Source organism: Taudactylus pleione, unplaced genomic scaffold, assembly GCF_031769625.1.
Source record: "Taudactylus pleione unplaced genomic scaffold, aTauple2 ptg000041l, whole genome shotgun sequence".
NCBI classification, from domain to species: domain Eukaryota; kingdom Metazoa; phylum Chordata; class Amphibia; order Anura; family Myobatrachidae; genus Taudactylus; species Taudactylus pleione.
In genome coordinates, this window is record NW_028284443.1 from 81,651,235 (window position 1) to 81,675,611 (window position 24,377).

Below are 24,377 nucleotides of genomic sequence, written 5' to 3' on the forward strand. Positions count from 1 at the left end.
GTAGCCGCACCTGAATTCTCAATGCAGCAGCGACAAGCGTGCGTCTGTCTGTTAAAGGGTGGTGTAACCCTCAAAGTGCGCTCCACAAACAATAAAAAATGTCTTCTTTTTTTTCCTGTCTTTTTGAAATGTGTGGGCTGTAGCCGCACCTGCATTCTAAAAGCAGCAGCAACAAGCGTGCGTCTGTCTGCTAAAGGGTGGTGTATCCCCCAAAGTGCGCTGCAACCAAAATAAAATAATCTTTTTTTCTGTGTTGGTGTGTGAAATATATGCGCAGTAGCTGCACCTGCATCCTCAAAGCAGCAGCGACAAGCTTGTGTCTGTCTGTTAAAGGGTGGTGTAACCCTCAAAGTGCTCTCCACAAAAAATAAAAAATTCTTCTTTTTTTTTCTGTCTTTGTGAATTGTGTGGGCTGTAGCCTCACCTGCATCCTCAAAGCAGCAGCGACAAGCATGCATCTGTCTGTTAAAGGATTACATCAGTGACAGCATCCAAGTAGGCATGTCAGACAGTCCGTGTATGTACTGCCAGGAAAAAGAGGCAATTTGGAGGCCCCTGTACAAACTGGCTCTATTTTACCTGAGTTGCCCCCCCTCCAGTGTGTACTCCGAAAGAGTGTTTAGTGCAGCCAGGAACCTTGTCAGCGAAAGGCATAGGAGGTTGCTTCCACCAAATGTGGAGAAGATTATGTTCATAAAAATGAATTATCAACTCTTCCAGGGAGACCAGCCTCCAGAATGTACAGAGGGACCTGTGGTGGTGGATTCCAGCGGGCACGAATTAATACTCTGTGAGGATGAGGATGTTCACAACACTGAAGAGGGTGAGGAATCGGTGAATGAGGAGGATGAGGACGACATCTTGCCTCCGTAGAGCCAGTTTGTGCAGGGACAGATTAATTGCCATCTTGTTTTGTGGGGGCCCAAACGAACCAATCATTTCAGCCACAGTCGTGTGGCAGACCCTCGCGCTGAAATTATTGGTTTGTTAAAGTGTGCATGTCCTGTTTATACAACATAAGGGTGGGTTGCACTTTTTTTTTTCTTTACATTATGTACTGTTTGCGGCCTAGTTTTTCAAACTGCCATCCTGTCTGCCACTGCAGTGTCACTCCTAGATGGGCCACGTGTTTGTGCCGCCCACTCATGTCGCTTAGCATAGTCATCCAGCTACCTCGGTGCAACCTTTTGGACATAAAAACACTATTGTGAGGTGTGAGGTGTTCAGAATAGACTGGAAATGAGTGGAAATTAAGGTTATTGAGGTTAATAATACAATAGGAGCAGAAAAACCCACAAATTCTGTGATTTTAGCTGTTTTTATGCTTTTTTAAAAAAAAATACAGATCCAAAACACAGAACCCAGAACCCAAAACACGGAAGGGTGGTTTTGGCAAAACCAATCCAGATCCAAAACACGAAGAAAGATCCAGATCCAAAACACAAAACACGAAAAGTGGCCGGTGCACACTCCTTATATATATATATATATATATATATATATATATATATATCTATATATATATATATATATATATATATGGAAGAGTACACAATTAACAGTGTGTGTATATATACAGTATATATTATAGTGCCACTAAAGTGATTTTATATAATACAGCGCTCCTCATTGAAAAGCATACCCTTAAGAAAGGGTCAAATGGACCTAAAATGTTGCTTCTTTGGTAAATAAACAAATAATTTATGCATCTTTCAATGCTTCTTCCAATGAGTAGTGTTGTATTTTTACATGTAAATGTGCATTACTGAAAAAAGTATCTCTTAGGAAACAATAAGGTGACTGAATGGAATGTCATTAAAAGCCTCTACTGTTATATAAATAATGTTTTAGATGTTACTTGTAAATTGCAATTTTATCCTTTGAACTTGCATTAAGCATAAGAAGGTTATAGAATAGCTACTGTACTAATAAAAAATCACTAATATTTGCCTATAATATGTATTCTCTTATTCTTAAGGGGGTAGATTTACTAAATGTCGGTTCTTCAAAGCCGACGAGGATCCATGGATTTCAAATGGCAATAGCAATTTTTGATAATTCATGCTTTTTTAGCATTAATTACTATTGTTGTTTGAAATCCATCGTCAAAGCTGCTGATCATAGGGGAGTTGATAAACTGACAGATATTCTACCACAAGTTCTCTCATATTTTAAATATTGCTGTTACTGTACTTGAAGCTGAGGTTTGAGAGCTTAACCTCTTAGGAGACATTAAAGTAAGCATGATTTTACTGCAAACAGCAATTGTTATTCATGTTTATTATGTCAAACAACACTTGAAGCAAACATGTGAACATGTACTAAGCTTTTCCTTAGCTTTTTCTTTATTACATGCAGCACAGTATTACTTTAGCTACAAGGGGTTCCGCTACACCACATTCACCAGGAACGCATGTAATATGTATCGTGAATAAGATAACAGCTGTCATCACTGTGCTCTCTACAAAAGTGACTCTCTCATGTCTCCAACTCAGGAGAGAGCATACATAGCATAGCAAATGTTCTTATAAGATTATTTTCAATGCCTTGTATTGGGGAATGGGGTAATTCTGGACATTTTTATTTTTTTCCATACTATTTAATAAACAATTAAAAAGCAATTGCAGACTTTTTTGACAGGTTCTCCATAAACATGAAAACTTCTCAGCGGAATGTAGTCTTGTCTGCCTGCTAAAGTCTGTTATAATGAATAGGAAAGTGACGGGAATGTCAGAGTTCAGACTACTGTCATTTACACTCATACAATAAATGTATGCCTGAATCCCCAGTTCACAAGTCAATAGGTTAGAATTAGGTTTAATGTGAATATTTTTCCACTAGAAGGCAACAGAAAAATAAACAACATTCATTAGTAAGTGATTGTAATCTCGGTTGGGGGCAAAATGTTTTGTATTTTCTTTTTAACAATGTCTGGTGTCTGTAAAGTAATTATTGTTTGCAAAAAATACTTAGAAACATATTATTCATAATGAATACCCTTTCCTACACTTTGTTTCACAAATCATTTTCTTGTGCATTTATTTTGAAAACATCATGATTTAATAAGCTTTCACTACATAATTTATAATACAAATGTATTTGTTAATTTTCTATCACTGATATATATATATATATATATATATATGTATATGTATATATTATTACTCTCACCATCTAAACCAAATGAGGAAATTTACACTGCTTAGACATTGTATGTAAATATGCCACATTATTCCATTTAGCATTCAGTCTTCGGTTGTCTTTATAGAACAGTATATGAAGCATTCTGCGCAGTAAAGTCATTGTCTGCAAAGAATAGTGTATGTCGAGCCTACCAGTTTACGTTCCAGAAAATCTCATTTAAAGGTGCACTTTGACCTTCATTACAAATATATTCAAACTCTGAAAAGTGACAAATGGATAGACAGTCCCAAAGTTTTCTCACTCTTATTATTAATACAAGAACAGTTTTAAATTAAACAACTGAAGAAAAAAAGATCACTAAAGATGCTGATGAATGGATCAAAATTAATATTACAATATTACAAAAGAATGAATAAAAACAATCATTCAATGGATTAAAATAACAATTACATATGTGTGTAATATCGCCTAACTCAAGCTGTTGTGAGACTGATGCTTGCAAACCATATACAGATGTGTTCTAATACACCTTTCTTTTTTTTCTTCATTTGGCACAAGATGCCATCACGGCTAAGATGCACTACGACGAGTAGCAATTAGATAGATCCCAAATTTATTTTTCCTGCAAAAGTACTGCTATAAAGTGTCTGATTAAATGATCAAATTTTCAGAAAAATCACAAGGGGTGGATAATACACAGATTCAAAGGCATGGCACATTTGGTGATATGGCTCGATATTAGGAAAGGTGTATGCGGACACATCTTTTTTTTTTGCTTTTAACCTTTTTTCACAATTTACAGGCAGAAACATACATCATAGATCACAGTGATCTGTGTATGTTTCTGCCAAGCTCGCAGATCACAGGCAGGTGAATTTATTTCACAAGTTTTTACAGGAGAGTTTTTCCATCTCATCAGAGTTTAGAAACTCTCTGCTTGGTAAATTCCACAATCCTATCTTCACCAGTGAAAAGGTTTTTGCATTTTGCCGACGGTGAATTGAAGAGCGTTTGCTAACTCTCCAGTATTTCCTGTAGCAAAGGAGATCTCTGTCCCGAGTTTGACATTAGAAAATATGAGAGTGGGAAAAAATTACCAAACTCTCCCAAACTCTCCCTTTAATAAATGTACCCCCTGTTGTCTACATTGATTTCCCAATCGGGATAACAGAATGCTTGTAACTCCAAAGTTTTCACAAATTTTAGCTTTAGGAGCTTATATCTGAGTATGCATTTAATGGCTGTCCAGTGTTCTCTTCCTGTATTGATTGCAAATTGGCTTACATAGCTGACAGCATGGGTGATGTCTGGTTGTGTGCCAATGCTTTCATCAATTCAACTAGTTGATCATTGCCTCAATGTAGCCCTTTCGGTCCATAGTAACAGTCCCAGCACTCAGGTTTTATATGATACTCAGACCTGCAATTGGTGTGCTGGCCCACAGTGTTTGAATTTTAATTTATTGCTCAGCAACAAATTAACAACAGCTAACTGGTGTTCTTGACCATCACTTGCTGGTCCTCCGCTACTATCATATGGATCAATGACTGATTTCCACCTTTACCAGTTGCTGCTTAATACATTTTTTAAATTCCTTGCTGTACCTTTTTGGGAGGTTTCCCTTTGTAGCTCCTCATAGAGCTCCTGCTCTGCAGCTGATCACTTGTGTCTCTGGCTTCAGTCTCTGACATGCTTCCAGCTGTGGGCATATCTAGCATCACAAGTTTTTGTAGTTTTATAATATCTTGCATTTTTTTGGTTGCAGTCTTCTTATGAAACACCATGTTTCTTGATTTTAGAAGTTTTTTGTTGTTCATTTTCCTCAATCTGTATACTTTGCTTTGTTGACTCTATCATAGCATGATACAAGGGGAAGACTTATGATCTAGTTTGTGCCTCTTTTCTTTAGTGATATGGGCATATGCTTTGAACCCAAAGACATGTAGAAGACTAATACTTGGTCTTTTGCTGGATCATGCCTCCAATGGTGTTTTGTCTTTGACTGCCACTGTAGGTGCTCGATTCTTTAACTAGTCCTCAGTTTGGACTGTTTCCACTCAGAATCTCTTGTCTAGACCTGCATCACTTAACATAGTATGTGCTGTTTTAACCATTGTTCTGTTTGATTTATAGCTCACTCCATTCTATTATGGTATGTATGCAATTGTTAGTTGGTATGCCAATCCTGATGAGGTAGGCAGATCTCTATTTTTGTATTCTCCACTATTATCACACCTTAGCACTTAAATCTATAGGCCCATCTGAGTTTCTACTAGATTCTCAGAAATGATGCATGTGTAATCCTTGTAGTATCAACCCGCTCATTAACTCCACCTCCATTGGTCCTCATACATCCGTATGCACTAAATCCAATAGTGTTTAACTCTGGATGCTGACTTAGGAAAGGGAAACATGTTTGCTTACCCTTCATGCTTTCACACTCTGGTCTTTCAGGATTGTATTCTGAAATCTCTGTTACCATGCCATCTAGAAGCTTCTGTACATTGTCATACCTTAGGTGACCCAGTCTTCCATGCCATACTTCCATAGATTGTTTGGAGTCAGAAGCTACCATCATACAATACTCTTCATTGTCTAGGACATACATATGTTGGCACTGGGTTGCTGTTGTAATTACAGTGCCTCTTTTGTTTTACACAACACACTGCCTCTCTGCAAACTGGACTTTTAATATATTTTTCAGGACACCGATGGCAATTAAATTGGTTTCTAATACTAGCACAAATAACACATCTATGTTTGTGACAACTGTTTCACCTAAAAATCTCAAGTGCACAGTGATTGTCCTGACTTTCATGGCATTTGGGACTTTGTCTGGCTGTTACCCAGATGTTCACAGAATGACTTTAGTGACTTGAACCAACTTTTGTTACAGCTAAAGTGTCTCATGGAACCTGAATCCATGTACCAGCAATCTTTCCAGTGACTGTCTGCTACAATCAATGCTGTTTCAATCCTTTTATCATGCTTGTATGATAAAGCAACACTTGGCTCACTCTCTCCACACTTTGAGGCCTTATGTCCTAACTTGTGACACTTGAAGCATTTGTACTTTAGCTATTTAGATTTTACACCCTTTGACACCAGAATATCATTTTCAGCATTGTCTCTACAGGTCTACAGGTATATGTATTCTTGAAACTGCAGGAGCTTGGCATGTACAATCTATTTTGATTGATTTGCTAGTAGTAGCTAGGAAGCTTACTCTGTGTAAGGTTTTGCAGAATTGCCATCACAGCCTCCTCATCATCTACTTGGACCTAATGATGTAAATTGCCGAGAGATAGACATAATTTTTATCTATATATTCATTCATATTCTTGCATGCTCTCAGATTTGTGCCATATAAAGTACAACTCTGGTTGGTACTTGTCATATCATGTGCAGATGTTTTCTCTTGGATAATGGAATTTATATGTTGTTCCACAGCTAAGACTATTGTCCCCATGGCTTTATCTATATTATCTGGGTTAGGTTTACCACCCGGATCACTGGTATTCTTTCATATCTTCTCCCACTTTAACTGCATTTCCATGACAAATCTTCATGCGGTGTAGTTTCCTAAGCCTGTTAGTTTAATTATGCTCATACTAGCTCCTGAACTGTATACTTTCCCTTGTATGAATAAAGGACTTTTATTTACTAAGAAAGATTTTTTTATTCCATACTCCTGCTGTCTTTTTTGTCTTGGTTTCATTAATCTTAACTTACTGGTGTCTGGCCCATAACCTTTTGACAGATCCTATGATGGTAGTAAGTGGCAGTAGTATGTGATGGAGGTCAGTCCACTCAACAGATAAACTTAACTAGGGATTGGTTTATTAACTGGTAGGAACAGGTTGCAGGATAAAAACAGTGACAAACAGTATACAGCAATCACAGGATACAAGGATATCCATATATAATTCTGGTGCTTGTAGTGTACCTACTGTATGTGGACATATGCTATGAGCTGTCCTGTATGTACTAGTGACAGTGGGATGATTAATATACACAGCAGTGGGGTATCTATGTGGCACCTATTAATGAGACACTTCGGAGCAAGTCCTGTACCATGCATGTGCAGCAGCGCACTTGGCAGGTCAGAGGTCCTGCCTTCTGGTTCTAGTGGCCAGAGGATGGAATATAGACAACACACAGAGCACTCTCTTCCAACACAACTCTTACCTTTGAAATTAAAAAAGCAGACTTGAACTACACCAATCTATCCCATTGCACTAATCTACAGCTATTTCACGGATAGTATTTTTTGATGTATGATAAATTTACAGTTGGCCATTGATCTGCGTATATCACCTGCCATACTGTCTTTATAACATTGGTGTTGGAGCTACAGGTATATCAAACATGAATACATATTTAGTATCACACAGCACACATTTTCAGCTGAGAATTACTTTTAGTGAATTTATTTGATACACTGCCTCATTCTACATATTCTTCTTATTCAGAGCCAAGTATATAACCTTCATGTAAAGTGTCTCAAAAAATATTGCTATTTCTCACTATTCTATTACACTGCTTTTGACACTTACATTAAAATATTACCTTTTTCTCTTGCTGTCTTCAAGTAGACCTGCTGTGCATTATTGTTGAGATAATCTTACTCAACGAAGCTACTGTGTGTTTTTATTAACAATTTATCATCTTGCAGTTATTTTACTGTGCACCTCTTTAATCACAAGAGAGATTAAATGTATACGCAGCCCCAATACTTATCAGATTTCAAGCTATACGGTTTCAAGTCTTTAAAATAAAGCTGCCTAAGTGTTTAGTTCACTTTACCTGTAAATATGTGTGAATTTCCACAAGTTACCTTTAGAAGTGAGAAACCCCTTACTGAGAAGTCTAACATTCCTCTGTCCGCCAGGTGTACCTAGTGGTGCTGCTATATTTTAAATTAATTGATTGAAAGCAGGTTAGGCAAAGGGGTCTATATACGTAAGCCTTGTATGGAGATAAATTAAATGGAGATAAAGTACCAGCCAATCAGCTCCTAACTGCCATGTCACAGGCTGTGTTTGAAAAATTACAGTTAGGAGCTGGCTGGTTGGTACTTTATCTCCATTCACTTTATCTCCATCCAAGGCTTAGTAAATAGACCCCACAGTTTTGAAAATATCCTGCGGAACACAATAAATTTGCCATTGACAGTCTACCATTTTGGAACCTTCTCCTGTCATTTCAAACCATGCAATAAAAGTATATGGTCCTGTATAGAGAAGCCAAATAATAACATATTATGCTATATGAACCAAAATAATATTACAGATTTGAGACTAAAAATGAAACATTTGTATACAAAAAGGATTATAAAGTTGTTTTCCAATCAAGTCTTCTTCAAGTTAATGTTATTGACTTTAATGTCAGAACAACCCTAAGGTTAAGCTGCCTGAGTAGTGTATATTTGTTTCATAAGCCAAAAATAACACAGAATAGATATTATTCTTTCAGCTAACATTCTGACTAAAATTTGGCAGAAATCGAGTGCCATTAATAGGGAATTAGATGAGAATTATTTGTAAACTCTGGTTGAGGTTGAATTTACATGTTTATGCCCCCATCTCATAAATTATTCACCAACCCCATACTTTAGGTCTCCATTGTTGCAGCTTCAACTGTTATCATAGATGTATAAATATAAAATAAATATAACTAGTGTATTATCAATGTGCAATAATGAAAACAATGTGGACGTTTTCTACCACTCCAGGTACAAGCACATGTGGCATTTCCACAAATCCAGGTCCAGCTTTGGAGGAAACATATACAATTATCAACAACGCATTACTGTCAAAGAAACAATGCTTAACTGAGTGGCACTTACAGATGGAAGTTATAGGGCCTGATTCAGAGATGGGTGGAATGCTGTTTTCTAAGAGTTGAGCGGTTAACGGTGATCTGCGCCACACTGCACATGCGTCATTTCATTACCGTTGTCGCATGCAGTGAGGATTTATTCACAAAGTGATTGACAGGAAGGGATGGCAATTGGGGCATGCAGGTGTGTCGTGACCATTTGCGGGGCATGTCTCAGCCTGCGACTGTGATCCCATATGCAGTAAAAATGGTATGCAGTCCGTAAGCCAGCGGACGTAATCCCGACGGCCGGCTTCCTGACTGCTTTATCCCGGTGAGAGTTAAATGACAGGCATCTAAATCTAGACGCCTGTCATTTTACTGACACCGGACAGCCGCGAGGGCAGGGGAGGGTTAGGTTTAGGGCTCTCGGGGGGGACTTAGGGTTAGGCACCCCCCCGGGGGGTTACGGTTAGGCTAGGGGAAGGGAGGGTTAGGGTTAGGCACCCCCAGGGAGGACTTAGAGTTAGGCACCCCCCTGGGGGACTTAGGTTTAGATGGCGGGGAAGGGGGAGTTAGGTTTAGGCACTTAGAGGGGGGATTAGGTTAGGCACTGGGGGGAAGGTTAGGGTTAGGCACCCCTCAGGAGGGTTAGAGTTAAGGGGGGGAGGTTAAGTTAGTAAATACTTACCTAGGGACGATCAGGATTTTCAGCCATGTCGGGCAGGCGCTGTCGGGATTTGAACCGTCGGACGCAAGTTATTCATACCTATTCTGTAAAATTGGATCCGGTGCCTCAGTTCCATAAGTTTAATCAGAACTCTTATAATCAAAATGATTTGTGACAGATGCTGCGTCTTTGTAACCAGTCATTTGGATTTACAAAGCTGCCGGTGGGCATCTCAACACAAATGCCAGCAGCTGCGTTTCAATGAGGAGCACAAGGCATATTGACAGCGAGGTGTAATTCCTGTTTTAATAAAGCAAATAATACTCAAACATGGTTAGTCAGGACTGCCATCAGAATTTCTAAGTACTGTTTTCCATAAAGCAAGGAGAGACCCATATCTTTTTCCCTCTTTCCCTTCCATTTTCTACAATTCCTTTCACAATGCCCTTCCTTCCTCACCCCTTCTACTGCTTTCCCAACACTCTTAAGGTACCTATCAACTAGAAGACAGGCAAAAGACGGCACAATTGCCCTATGATAGATGTCTAAAAGACCACTTTTTTTAAACAATCTGCAAACAATTTTCAAACGATTATCGAACGATACCGTTACCGTTCAAGCGCTCATTTTAATCGTCTAGTAGATAGGCACCCTCTTTTACTCCAACCCTTTTTCAACATGCCGACATGGCTTGGAATTGAAATGTCATAATCTGTTAACTAATATCCCCAAAACATAATAAAACACGTGACACACAGAGATAGCTACATTTACTTACCTTACCAACACTGTCTGCTCTCATTTACAAAATACTGTTGGGAACCACCCCCATTTGATCATGTGGTCCTTAGCTTATCATATTAGCTAACTCAGTCAAGAGGGTCCTCGGCAATGTGTTTGTCATATGTCACCAACTTACATGTTCTTCTGACATACGAACAGCAGGAAACGGGTGTGACACCACCAAATTGGTAGAGACAAGCTTCCTGTCCCAAATGGTGGAGGAATGAAAAAAAAATATTCCGTTTGCGGAAAGCAGGTCTCCCATGCTTTTCCGGGCCCCTTACATTTGTACTGCCTTAATCAGCCCTGAAGGCAGCCCTGTGGTCCTGGTTACCTATAATTATGGCTAGAATGGCTGCTAGAGGAGAGCCTAGTGAAAGAGAGTTTCTTCTCCAAGAGCATTTGGTAGGAGCTTAGGCAGCCATGAAATTGCAATGTGTTAATGTTTCATGAGCAGATGTATCTAATGTGATGTCAGTATGGTATTCAGAAATAAATCATCACCCATTAAGGGTAACTGGGAGCATACATCAAAATTGTGATATTACTAACCTCAGCTTTGCCAATCTCATTTTGTATTCTAATAAGGTACTGTAAATAATTGGGGCAGCAATGTACCTATAATGTGGTGTTTTGTAAACCTGAGACTTTCCAGAAGTTTTTCAGCAGTTTTGCCTTTATCTTCTGGTTTACAAGTCACTCAGAAAAAATGCCCAAAAGAACCCATCATTTCACTAAACCTTTTATATCAGATTCTAATACAGCTTTTATTATATATTTCTGGAGTGACACATGAGACATCTTTTCATCCAGGCATTAGGTGAGAGTATTTTCTTTGGAATTTTGTTTATAAATCTTTTTGATACAATTCCAGACAAATTAATACTGTCAGGGGCATATTCATCATTGAAGGCCGTATGGCCTCCGATGATGAAGTTTTGAACTCGCTGTGAGGGGTACTTAAGTATTCAACTCGCAGCGGGGGAAACGTGACACCGGAGCAATTCATCATTGCTCCAGTGCAGGGACATCTGCTCCAAAAAGCAGTTGTCCCCGTTGTTAGTATCGCAGCTACTTCTGTAGCTGCACTATTTACCTGCTCTCCGTTCATCCCGGCTATGCATGCTTGACCTCAGGTCATGCATGCACTAAGCCGCCAGGGAGGTAGTGAGGATGTGGCAGAGGGAACCGCTCGGATCCCTCTTCGCATCCCAGGAACTCCTTCCCATAGGAGGGAGCAGGGATACGAAATCTAGCACCATCTGAAGATAGCGCTTGTTCTCAGCAGCAAACTTTGAAAACTTTCAGTTTTCAGAGTTTGCTGAATACCAAGGGGGTCCTATCGGACACCTGATGATGAATAACCCGGTAACTTAAATATGCAGAAAGTAACATTTCCGCATGGTTTAACAGGCCATTTTTTGTTTGATGAGTAGGCCCCTCAGTGCCACAGACCATGAGTGCTTTTATATTGATGTGTCTATTTTTAATCCACTAACTAAAGCTTATAGTACATTCATTCATTAAGGACTGCAGTATAAAGATTGTTAACTGTAATTTTTGATCATAACCTAAAACCATAGGCATAGCTACATAGGTGCAAGGGGTGCAGCTGCTATGGGGCCCAGAGCTGAGGGGGGCCTATCTTCCTGGTCAAAGTTACTTGTGTTATATACATTTTTCACCATTGGGTGGTACATAGGGGCCCTTACACAGTTTTGCTATGGGGCCTTAAAATTTCTAATTAAGCCCCTGCCTAAAACCTAATAATATATCTAGTAAATAAATAGTATGATACACTAACAATGGGCCTGAGTTGTACGTTAATGCCATTGTAGCATTTTACGCAGCTGTTATGTGAAACAATGCAAATGTTGAAGCAGCTGGGAGATAAATTGAAACGCCCATCAGCGGCTTTACAAATCCACGCATCTGTGTAAAATTTTGCAGCATCGGTCACAGATGAGATGATCATCAACCTCCTAAGTAACCCTATGACTTCTCAGAACAGATGACGGAACTAAGACGCCGGCACCAGTGAAGCTGCATACAAAAATAACCAGTCACATGATTGCGACACACCGCTTTTTTTAATCACCTTTCCGTTAGCACCCACAAACATAACCTAACTCTCAATAACTCTGCACTTAAATTCTCTCTGCAAGCAAATGTGTAGAGGCATCAGGACGCCTGCTCTGTGACACATGTGCTGTAATGCAAACGTCATAGCATACAACTCTGAATCAGGTCCAATGTGTCTACTGTGATATCAATAAATAAAAATAATTCATTAAGTCATGCTGCTATTAATGTTATCTGGATGGCGTATTAATGTGATTTTGGCGTGCATTGATGCTGTCTGGCAGATAGTAATATTATCTTAAGTGTGTATCTATGTTATTGGGGGGTAATAATGTTATGTGTGGATGAATAATGTTTTGTAGGAGCTGGAAGTTGCAGCAATATTATGTATGTGTGTCTTTATGTGTGTATTGTTAAGGAGTGCTGTCTCCTGGGGTAGATGCTAGCACTGTGCATGCAGCAGCCAACTAATAACACACCAGTCCAGGGCCTTGGTACAAGTAACTGCAACGGTTTTATTTGTCATTAAACATAAACAAAACATAAAACAATCCTAGGCTCTTTGGCTCCAACTAAATATTGTTCTCCCACTCTACTAGTGGAAGACCCTAGTGTCCAACTCACCAAACAAAACAGCACTTTAGTACAGTGCTTACATTAAGCAGTCACAGCATCTCTCAACAGGACTGTCAGCCTGCTCCCCAAGGGAGCGTCGGTCTCTGTAGTCAGTCTCTACTCTTCCCCTCACTATCCCCTATTTCTTTCTTTGCTTTTCATTCTAGTTTTTTTCACATCTCTTTATTGGTTTTATTGTTTTTCTATAAACATCCTTTATTTGATATGCAGTACATTATCTGCTTTATTGAGATTTTTTAAACCTTCTATTGGATGAGGTGTGTCATGCGTGCAAACCACTCCTTATTGGAGCAATAATTATTTATGTATTATTTTTTATTTAATTAAGGATGTATGGTGGCAAAGAAAGGACGGCCAGAAATCAGCCAAATCTGCAATGCCCACACACAAACAACAATAGTCATAGCAGGCGTATATCGTCCAGGGTGCACGACCATAACTATAGAAACCCATATAAGCAACAAAAGGTATCACTCACCTTCTACCTTGACTACCCACCCATTTGGGTGATGATACTGCCCCCCGTTAGGTTGGTACAGCCAACTACCAGTCAACGAAGGGAGCGCACCTAAACTAAATAATTGCACCTGGACTGGTGACCTGCCGTTCTTTCCCGCCACGCTAAAGCCAAATCCAAAACAGAAACAATGACAAAAGCAAAAGGGGAGGGAGGGTGGGAAACCTGGAAACAAAGAGACTTTGGCCAACAGTTCTAACCCCTTATATAAACTTCCCCTATCAAACACGCCCCCGCTTGCTATAGGCTACCTAACCAAGTGATTTGCATACATTCAAGCCTCCATCCTAGAGGTTTAAACTACCTCTTTTCTTAAGCTAATCATTCGGTTTCTCAGATCACTTTTTTGAGTGAGTTCTGTTATGCTTTATTACAAAGTGTGAAATGTCTATGTTGTTTTCATCTATATGCATATCTTAATGAAAACAGAATATATTAAAAAATAATATGGCCGAGGGGAGCGCCGACCCATGTCACTCAATCAATACCTGTGATAAGAGCTCAGCTGCAGTAATCAGTACTTTGTATTAGCACTGCAGTGAGAAATAGGATGTTGGCCTAGAAGTCTATTTCTATAAATAAAAATATATTTCTCCTGTGAGTACAGTAGTCCTATCAGCTGATGTTTACCTGATGGTAGTGAACATGTAGTTATAGGCACCACTCTACAATTTTCCATTAGAGATTAATGTAAACTATGTATGACAACTAGCATGGCCATTAAAAACAAGCCACTTACAAACAAATATAAAAAGCCTTATTCAGAGGTGCACACAGATGCAACAACTGGTGCATGTTTGTGGAATGATAGCAGCAATAATTTTCAAATGCTACTTTCAGGTTTTGCCTTGTGTGCTAATGTGCACCTGAATCTGCAACCACCGAAATGTCCACTTTTAGTGGTGCTGCATGGTGCCATACTGCTGGTGTTTCCAGACACTCCAACTATATGTACACCATAGTATGCACCATTGACATTTGAACCTGTCTATGGCAGGTGCAGTGTCTCTGTCTGAACCCTTTCTAAATATTGACTCTGTGACTGTGGCTCTTCATCTGAGAATGCAGTCACTTTCACTGACATACCCAGGACACTCCCACAACATGCCAATGTGAGGTATATTTTATTCACATCAGGTCATTCCCAGCCACTACCTAGGAACACCTACTGTATGGTTTTCCCTCACTAGTGTTGTTACCAGTAGTCTTGACTGCAACAGTGTACTAGTGGATACGCTCAAGGTAACGCATGTAGGGATTTTCTGTACTTTTCATGCATACGCAGTACAAAATAATCACTCAACTATGGGAACATCGGTATTGCATGCGTTTAGCGTGCACCTCTGACCTAAGCCCAAAGTGCTCATAGTAACCTTTCTGGATGGGATAGTCATCTTTCTGGAACATCTCACTACATTTTGAGTGGAAATGCTTCACTGTAGAATGAAAGTTGTCAAATGGGGTTGTTTTATTTGCATTTACTTTGCCCTATAAGTGGATACATGAACAGTACCAAAACTTTGGCAAGCATAGAAACCGATATCACAACAGAACCTCAAGAATATTGAATGGAACAGTCATTTTTACAATCACTGCTGGATTATATGTCCTCTCTTTTCCCTGATTAACTAATACATTCATAGTTTTTAATGAACCATCTGTGGCAATACCCAACTTGAGTAATGCTGCATTATTGCAGCTCCTACCTTCTGTATTGATGCATATCTAAGTGTTAATTGTCAAGAAAGACAACTTTTTAAAATGATTATTAGTATATTGTTCACTCAATCTTTCACTCTGAAGACCATTCTTATACGGAAGGGCTGGTGCCCTTCAATGCAGTGACCGATGGTGGCTTCTAAGGATGCATCAGACAGTATTATAGTATCTACAGGTGGGTTATGGTATAAAAGATTGACTGTAGAAAGGTCAAAAGTGTCTAGATGTTAGACAGTCAGTAGGTCGACAGTGACAAAAGGTCAACACATAAAAGGTCGACAGAGAAGAATATTGACAGGCACAAATGGTCGACATGATCAAAAAGTCAACAAATGGTCGACACTTTTTTATAACCCTAATTTTCACCATAACCCTCCCCTTGGTGCCTAACCCTAACCATCTGGGTAGGTACCTGACCGTAACCATCCCTTCTAATGCCTAACAATCCCTTCTGGTGCCTAATCCTAACTGTCCCTACTCGTGTCTAACCCTAGCCGTCAGGGCAAGTGCCTCATTATCAGCGCTGCTATCTACAAGGTAGTGCCCCGATGTGCCACCCAATATATGAACAATCAGTGGCACTGGCTGTTCCGACAGTGCAGCTATCGATATTGACAGCAGTTTCAAATGCATAAATACAACAAGAGGACATAGTCACTCCATATTGGGAACATGCCATGTTCCTTAACAACTCCCTTCCCTAAAAGTACCATTAAATTAGGAGTGGTGACATCTTTCCCAATGTCATGGTAGTCCGGATAAGGGTGCCAAATGGTTGGATAGCATCATTTTGGTACGTCAGCCCTCCCGAATAGGGACTGTTTAACTTATATCTGGATAATTGGGAGTTCTGATATATGCCTGTGTGTATTTGTATATACGAGAGTGGTTCAGTAAATAAGGTAACAATACCTGCGTAAATGTATTCAACTCGTACATATATACATATAATCAATAGGATGGCCTTGGTACAGATTATTTTTCCACATAGTCCTCATACTTGTCTAAGCATCTAGCAGTACACTGGGGTATCTACCACAGCATAGAAGAAATAAGCATCTCTCCTGCTGTTATCAAAGGCAGTGCACCAAACCCAAACCTGTTTTTTCGTGACATGATGTTATCACCATACACCTCACCAAGTTGTCAATGAATTTGAGCTGCTGATGTGCCCTTTAGATGCAGAAATCTGATCACGCCACCCACCTCAATGTTTGACCATGTTTCAACTGATGTTGGGACAGTATAACCGGTATGAGTTCAGTCTACTCCCTGTGAGGGGAAGAAGCGGTCTACCTGCTCTGCCTGGCGGGAAATTATAATAAAATAGAGAACTTTACATGTGAGAGGTCTTGTTGAACCATCCGTGCATTTTTGTGCAAATGAAGTACACTGCACATTCACACCAGGTGTTACAGAATCTGTCAACTACAGTGTAATTTCAATGGAAAACTTATTCTGATCTATAACAATGAACCTAAAGGTTTATATATAAATATATATATATAAATATATATATATAAATATATATATATATATATGGGTGTCTGTGTATATATAAACTGGATATTTTAAAAAGCTCTCTCCCCCTACTATGTTGTATAAATATATTGAAAGTCAGTGAAATAATGGCGAGTATAACGATATTAATACTGTTCTATAACTAAAACTAAAATTCCACTGTAGTCATATGAACTGCACTCTCTGTGAACTGTGGGCCTAATTCAGCAGTGCACTAGCGTGCACTGCTGAACGCAGATTGCCGATGTTCAGGAATCTGCGCAGACGCCAGACCCATTCTGTATGTTTAAGTACTTAATCTGTTGGCACATTTGTTGATCTAAGCCCACTTCTCAACTTTTAGGAAGGTCTGAAAGGTAATAAAGAACCCCTGCCCAAATGATAGAGAAACCCCATAGTCCAGCTAGAGGGACAATACACTCTAGGCTGAGAAGGGTTAACACCCCTCAGGGGGGGTGAGGGGGGAAGGAGCTGGGCACACATGGATAAAATACAGGCTCACTGGTAAGAGTGGGTGATTCTCTGCTTGAGGTTGTCTACAAGACACAGGGCACCGGACGTCATCACAGGGAAAGGCCTCATTCCCAAAGATTGTTCTATCCGTCGTGATCTGAATGGTCTGTTTTCTCCCATTTTATTATTTTCTTTGGTTTACTAGAAATTGCGAATTAACTGTGTTTGTGACTTTTTGTAACATCCTTATATCCTTTGTAATTTTTGTACATAAGCTTTGAAGATATTTCTTGAATTAAACTAAAGTAATTCTAGTTCTGGAACTGTGTTTTTATGACACCAAACACCCATGCTTGGCATGTTACCTATATTTAACTATTGATAAATTGTGTGTACAGGTGAGAGCAGAAGCTTGCCTTACGCTTAGCGATAAATTGGTCTTCTGCTGGTGGCAGTTACCGGAGTTAATAACCATAAGCGCTGAGATAACTGGTATAAGTCACGGGTGGCGATTCTCAGATTGGCGTATCTGCAGAGATCGGCCAGAGGTCCGTGACACACATCACCTCCTTTATCTTAATAAATTCAATTTTGCCATTCTTCCCCAATCTGTTGCAGGTTGGATATTTAATTATAAAGTGGAGATGTCCATGGAGATTAATGACACAGTCCTAAATGAGATCCAGTATACTACAGAAGAAAAACAACTATCAGATCAATTTTATAAGGTTTTCATAATTTCTTTGTAGTCCAGGGATCAAAAGTGGAGATGTTCAAGCGGAAAGACATGTCCTTGCTTTAAATTGTTTTTGTTTTATGTTGCTCCAGAATTAAAATTGACAGTAAAGAGGTGAGATAGACTTTGGATTTTGATTTAACATGAAGAATAAAAGTAATATGTTTAGTTCCCTGGTTGTAAGTACTGATTTTCTGTCTGGTGGAAAATATCTACATGCACCCAATATCATCATTCTCTGAGCTCATGCCATTTGCTATTTATTTTCCTTCCACCAAATAGTTTTAGATACATATCAAGAGATATTAAAAAATAGTTTTGAAAAATATTTTTGGAATAAACTAATGCTTTCACTAACAACCTATATTTAAGGTGCATACACACACAATGATTTATTTAACGATTATCGATAACGATATCATTTGTCATTCCATCGTTGAAAAAATTGTTCACTTTCTGAGTTAAAACGATGAACGATTATTGTTCATGCGCGTTTACGTTTGTAGTTCAGTCAGATTGACCAACTCAACGATTTTCAGTAAGGGAATATGCAAAAATCATTTGTAGTTCAAAAAAATCGTTCATTACATTTAGTAAATGAACGATTTTAGTAAACGATTTTGGTTCATTTTTTCCCTTGAAAAAATTAACAAAAATCGTTTACTAAAATCGTTCATTTACTAAATCGTTGTGTGTGTATGCAGCTATAGAGATGTGCAGTTTGGTTTTCCTGAAATATAAACACAAACAAACTTAGGGGTTCTGAGTCAAATTGAGTCCCAGTTAGGAATCACTTTGGGGTTCCGAATTAAACAGAGTCCTGGTTTAGTTTTACAGTCAGTTCGGAACTCATATTTAAAAACCAAATGCGGGTTTTGGATTGCATGTAAACAGGCCCAAATTACATTATTTTAGCTGTTTTATCAATTTTTATAGCTTTTTATCAATTTTTAAGGAATCCAAAAGCGAACCAAAACTGAATCCTGAAACAAAACACTATGATGCATTAGAACCAAGACCAAATCTGCACAAATCTATACTACATATTCAGTTGCTTGTTAACATTTTATTGAACTCACAATCTTAAACTTTTCAAAAAAAAATTCAACTAATAAAAACTTGTCACATTGTTAAATAGCAATTTGTGACACCAAAGTACTACTAGGGGTAAATTTACTAAGCTGAGAGTTTGGGAGAGTTTGCAACCTCTGGAGAGTTTGGGCATTTTTTCCCACTCTCAAATTTACTAATGTCAAACTCGGGAGAGAGATCTCCTTTGCTACGGGAAAATACTGGAGAGTTAGCTAACTCTCTTCAATTCACCATCGGCAAAACTTGAGAACTTCACTGGTGAAGATAGGATTCTGGAATTTACCAAGCAGAGAGTTTCTAAACGTGGGAACTGTCAATAGCTGGAGCCAATCAGCAGCCGCTCTAAAGTCAGTGCGGCCGCTGATTGGCTGGCGGGACATGCAAAGCCCTTGCAGTCCCGTCAGCTGGCATTCGGAAGGTATTAGTATTTGTGGCAACTCACATACTGATACCCGGTGCGTAGTTCGGTAAGATCGTTTTCTTGTATTCAAAAGTCCATGGATTCCTCCTTAGACCAACGCCAGGATATAGGGGAGTATGAAATCCTTTTTGCAGGGCCAGTCAATATGGATTCTACTGGAGAAGGGGACAGAAACATCTGGTATAGGTAAGTATGTGTGAATGGGTAAGTGTGTGTAATGAAGTTATACTTGGCATGGTGTGTGTGCTTTGTCTTTATTTAACTATTTATTTTACAGTGGGCGTATAGTGGGGGTACAAGTGCTGCCCGTCTGCTGGCACTTGTAGTTCCACAAGTGCCAAAGGGCAGCATGCTGGCACCTGTAGTTTCACTGTAAAATACAATCGTTTCATTATGTTTCCCCGCTTTTTACCCCCGTACCCTAAGCTCCAGGGGTGTGGGGAAGAGCCCCGGGCTTCAGTCCAAGCCTTGGGATTCGGGGGGTACCCCTTCTTGGGGGGTCCCCACCTCCCCTGACATCCCCGGCTTGGCCTGACTGGCTTGGGCTGCTAATGCTTTGGACCCGGGGCCCATGAAGGGTCTCCAGGCTGTGGCATTACAGCCCGGCCATTTTGGGTCTGGTGCTGGTTTTAAATATAGGGGGGACCCTACGCAATTTTTCCCCCCTATATTTAAAATCAGGACAGGCCCTGCAGCCTGGTGTTGGTTTCTAAATTATGGGGGAACCCTACACATTTTGTTCCCCGTAATCTTCGAAACCAGGACAGGCTGGCAAGCCTGTCATAGTCGGCCCTATTTCATTTTTTTTAACACTTTTAACCCTTACTGTATAGTAGGAAGTTTGGACAAGGATCCCATGGCTTGGTTCAAGCTGTTGATTGTCATTATGTATCCAGTTGTTTTGATTTATCTATACAGTATAAGCACTTTGGACAAGAGGAATCTAGCATCCAAATTAATATGCCAACTACTGCTTGAGATGGATTGCGCATGTTCTGTTATTTTGTTAGGTTGTTTCATATATATAAATATGGAATTAGCTGTCCAACATGGAAACCCACCAAGAATTTTTGTGTCTAGCCTATATAAGCTCCATGTTTTACAATGAGATGCGGTTAAGATAGAGCCGCCCAGAATGCTGCCCATCAGAATCCCGAAGCTGGAAGCTTAACCAATGACTAAACATAGGCGTCTAAATCCTGACGCCTATCTTTAGCCCCATGCCGAAATCCTGATGCCCGTCATCCCGTACGAAGGTAAGTCTGGGCTTTCTAGCTGTTAGCTGCGTGGGGGGGGGGGTTAGGATTAGGTACCTCCAGGAGGATTTAGCATTATGCATGCCCCAAGGAGGGTTAGGGTTAGACTAGGGGAGGGGGGGTGGGTAGGGTTAGGCACCACTGGGTGGAGGTTAGGGTTAGGCACCCCCCTGGTTAGGTTAAGGTTAGGCACCAATAAGGGAGAATTGGGGGGGGGATGGGAGGGATAAGGTACTTACTAGCCCTAGTTCGGATCTTCACTGTTTGGGCTTCCGGCATTGGTAGTTCAGTCCGCCGAGAATAGATCCGGCACCATTACATACCGATTCCTTTCCAACATGTACTCATAACTTGTACTCGATTCAAAAACATGTCAAGCACAATAAAAAATATAAAATTTCCTCATCCTAATTTTATATTTTTGGTTCTTTTTCGTTGTATTTACTTTTGTAAACGTGACATTGAATTTGTTACATTTTATTTTTCCGAGAAGTACTTGTCTCTATGGAGGGAAATGTGTATTGCTTTACTTCTCAAAATAAATTATTTCTATATCTCACGTGGCTTGCTTATAACTTTTCTTGTCATGTTGTAAATGTAAAAAGTGTATTTTTCATTTTCTTTATGAGCTAACAAGCACAATGTATTATAAGTTTGCAGTTGTAAGGGAACACAAATACACAATGGTATGCAGAAAAATCAAGCCATGTATAATTCATACTGCCCAAACAAAGTACTTATGTAGCAGATACACCTTAAATCTCCACTTTTGGATTATCAAGTCACTGCAGCATCTGGCAAAGAGAGCCTATTATCCATTTGTCAATTACGATTAGAATCATTCTTAAATACGCCGCAGTATTACAAAGCGTATTGCAAATCTGGTGTCTATTAAATTGCATTTTTTTCAACAATAACATAATAGGTTTGAAATCCATTTTGCTTTGTAGTTGTTATTAGAAAATATGTGTATCAAGTATATGTTTTTAATAGTACAAGAAAAGCCTTCCATGATAAGAAAGTATGCACCTCTTTTTATTTAGCTTAGAAAACAACATCCAACAGAAGCAGGGATTTGAAGGTTTAAATTTAGAAATTGTAGGCAAAGACAAACATATTGCTTATTTTGCAGTAATTAACTCTGAGCTGAGACATTATGCATGCATATTCCTGACACAGAAACAAAGTGCTTGCATTCTGTATTTCTCTTTATTCATTATACTATTAAAATCAATTAGATGTCCTGTAGTTATAATGCTGATGCCCGGGAAGCTGACTGACAGAATTCCGGCGTCAAAATCCTGACATACAGTAGGACTAAAGATAGGCGTCAAAATCCAGATGCCTATCTTTAGTACAATGACGGAATCTCAACAGACGGCTTCCCGAATGAAGGTAAGCGGGGAAAGGGTTAGCGTTAGCCGCGGCGGGGAGGGTCAGGTTTAGGCACCCCCGAATTGGCTTAGGGTTAGGCACCCCCCCGGGGAAGGTTAAAGGTTAGGCTAGGGGGAGGAGGGGTTAGGGTTAGGCACCCCACTGGGAGGGTTAGGTTTAGGGTGTGGGCAAGGGGGTTAAGTTTAGGTACCCCCGAGGGGACTTAGGTTTAGGCACCACCACGGGAGTGTTAGGCTTAGGCCCCCCAAGGGAGGGTTAGGGGGCAGAGGGGTAGGGATAAGGATTACATACCTAACCCAAATCTATACATATAGGCATTTGTGGATTACAGATACAACATTTAGGGGGTGATTCAAAAGTGGACACAGGAAATCATTACGTTGGAAGTGCCCAATGGTTTCCCCTCTACCCATGCATCCTTGTTGCACTGCGCATCCCTCCCGATGGCTACCGTGCAGAGACACAAATCAAAATTGCATGCAATGCTGTTTTGATGGGCATTTATGGGTGGTAATTGGGGGAGTGTCTCCCAGATGTGGCCATGTTGGTGTTTCACTGGCAGTGGTGGCCATGTTTAGTCAGACATTTTGCATCTGCCATAGGGCAGGTGAAATGTCCAATGGTGTGTCCAACTGTCCGCCGATAGTGAGCCTTTGTACGTACATTTGGGAATTTGTGCCACAGCTGGTGGGTATCTCATTAGGACACCCATAGACCATGGCATTAAAATAAAGACTCAGCAGTGGCTGTGACGAAAGACACAGCTGATACTTTAATAGCTTGCATCTCTAAATCACCCCCTTAATTTGGTACATTCCAGTTAGTTCAAGTTAACATTGTCTTTGACTTTCTTTCTCTCAGGGCCTGATTCAGAGGTCAGACAGTGTCAATGTTTGCCCAGATGAGCGATTTTTGGCTACTGCACAAAGCCCACACTGTGCACAAGCAAACCTAACTGTACAATAGCAGTTGTATTTGCGTATGGAATCGGTATCATTAGAAAAGGACACTGCGATTCATGGGCATTTCTGGGAAGTGAATGAGTGTGTTATGGGGGTGTCATGGTTGTGTAAATGCACGCGACTGCGTTCTCTTTTGCAGCACCACAGACATATAGAGGCTAATTTTTTAGGGATTTGAAATGGATACATTATGCGAGCCATAGTCTGCTCAAGGGGTCTATCTATCTATCTATCTATCTATCTATCTATCTATCTATGTATCTATATATGGGGTGCATTGTAAGCGGTTGGTGCTGAATCACTTAATGAACAAATGAATATGTGATAAAAAGGCTGCCTCCTCTGTAGTCCACCTGTTCCAGTACACAGATTGAAAACATAAACAGTAAAGCACAGGAGGCACCAAAGCAACAATAAATTATTTAATCAATGTAAATTAATCTTGCATACTGCAACTAGAATTTTAGTTTCAGAAGATGGGTATAAGTTATTCAGTCCAGAATCTTGGATGTCTCAAAAACATAAAACACAAACAATGTGATACAGTACAGGAAAATGTTTATCCAAAAACACTTATACCAGATATAGGATAATATCAGCCTCATCAAAGTCAGGTCTTTCAATAGATATAAACTTTCCTCTAGGAAGCCAAAACCTCAGAAGGAAATCATCTTTTGTGCTGAAACAGTGCCTCCAAGAAATAAAGTGTAATAGTGTAGTGAGCATTGGAGTGTGAGTAGTGAGCCAGTACCCAGTTATAGAAGCAGGCTAATTATCTTAATAAAGCATGAGTCAAGCTCATCTGCAGATTCTTTATGGGTTTTCTCTACCCCCACCTTCTGAGACTATTTATAATTCCACTCATGGTGTACAAGACTACAGTATATATAATATATATATATATATATATATATATATATTAAAAGTGGCCTTGGTGTACAGCGACAATACTATTTAGATATATAAGGTAGAAAGTAAATAAAATAATATAATAATACAATACAATAGTAGGTGTGAATCTAGAAGTGTGCAGTCATCTAATGGAATATTAACAATGATAAGATCATTAAAAAAGGGAAAGGGAGGGTAGGAGATAAAGTAGTGTAATAAAAGTGTCAGTGCAATTCATGTGACCATAAATTATGTATATAAAGTATTTTAATTGATACA

General features: G+C 39.5%; 1 protein-coding gene across 1 annotated transcript in view; it reads left to right on the top strand.

Annotated features, from left to right (window-relative positions):
• The window catches only part of GRIN2D (glutamate ionotropic receptor NMDA type subunit 2D), a 1,022,144-nt gene that overhangs the window by 910,752 nt on the left and 87,015 nt on the right, over nt 1–24,377 (top strand). The gene's annotated exons all lie outside the window — the stretch shown is intronic.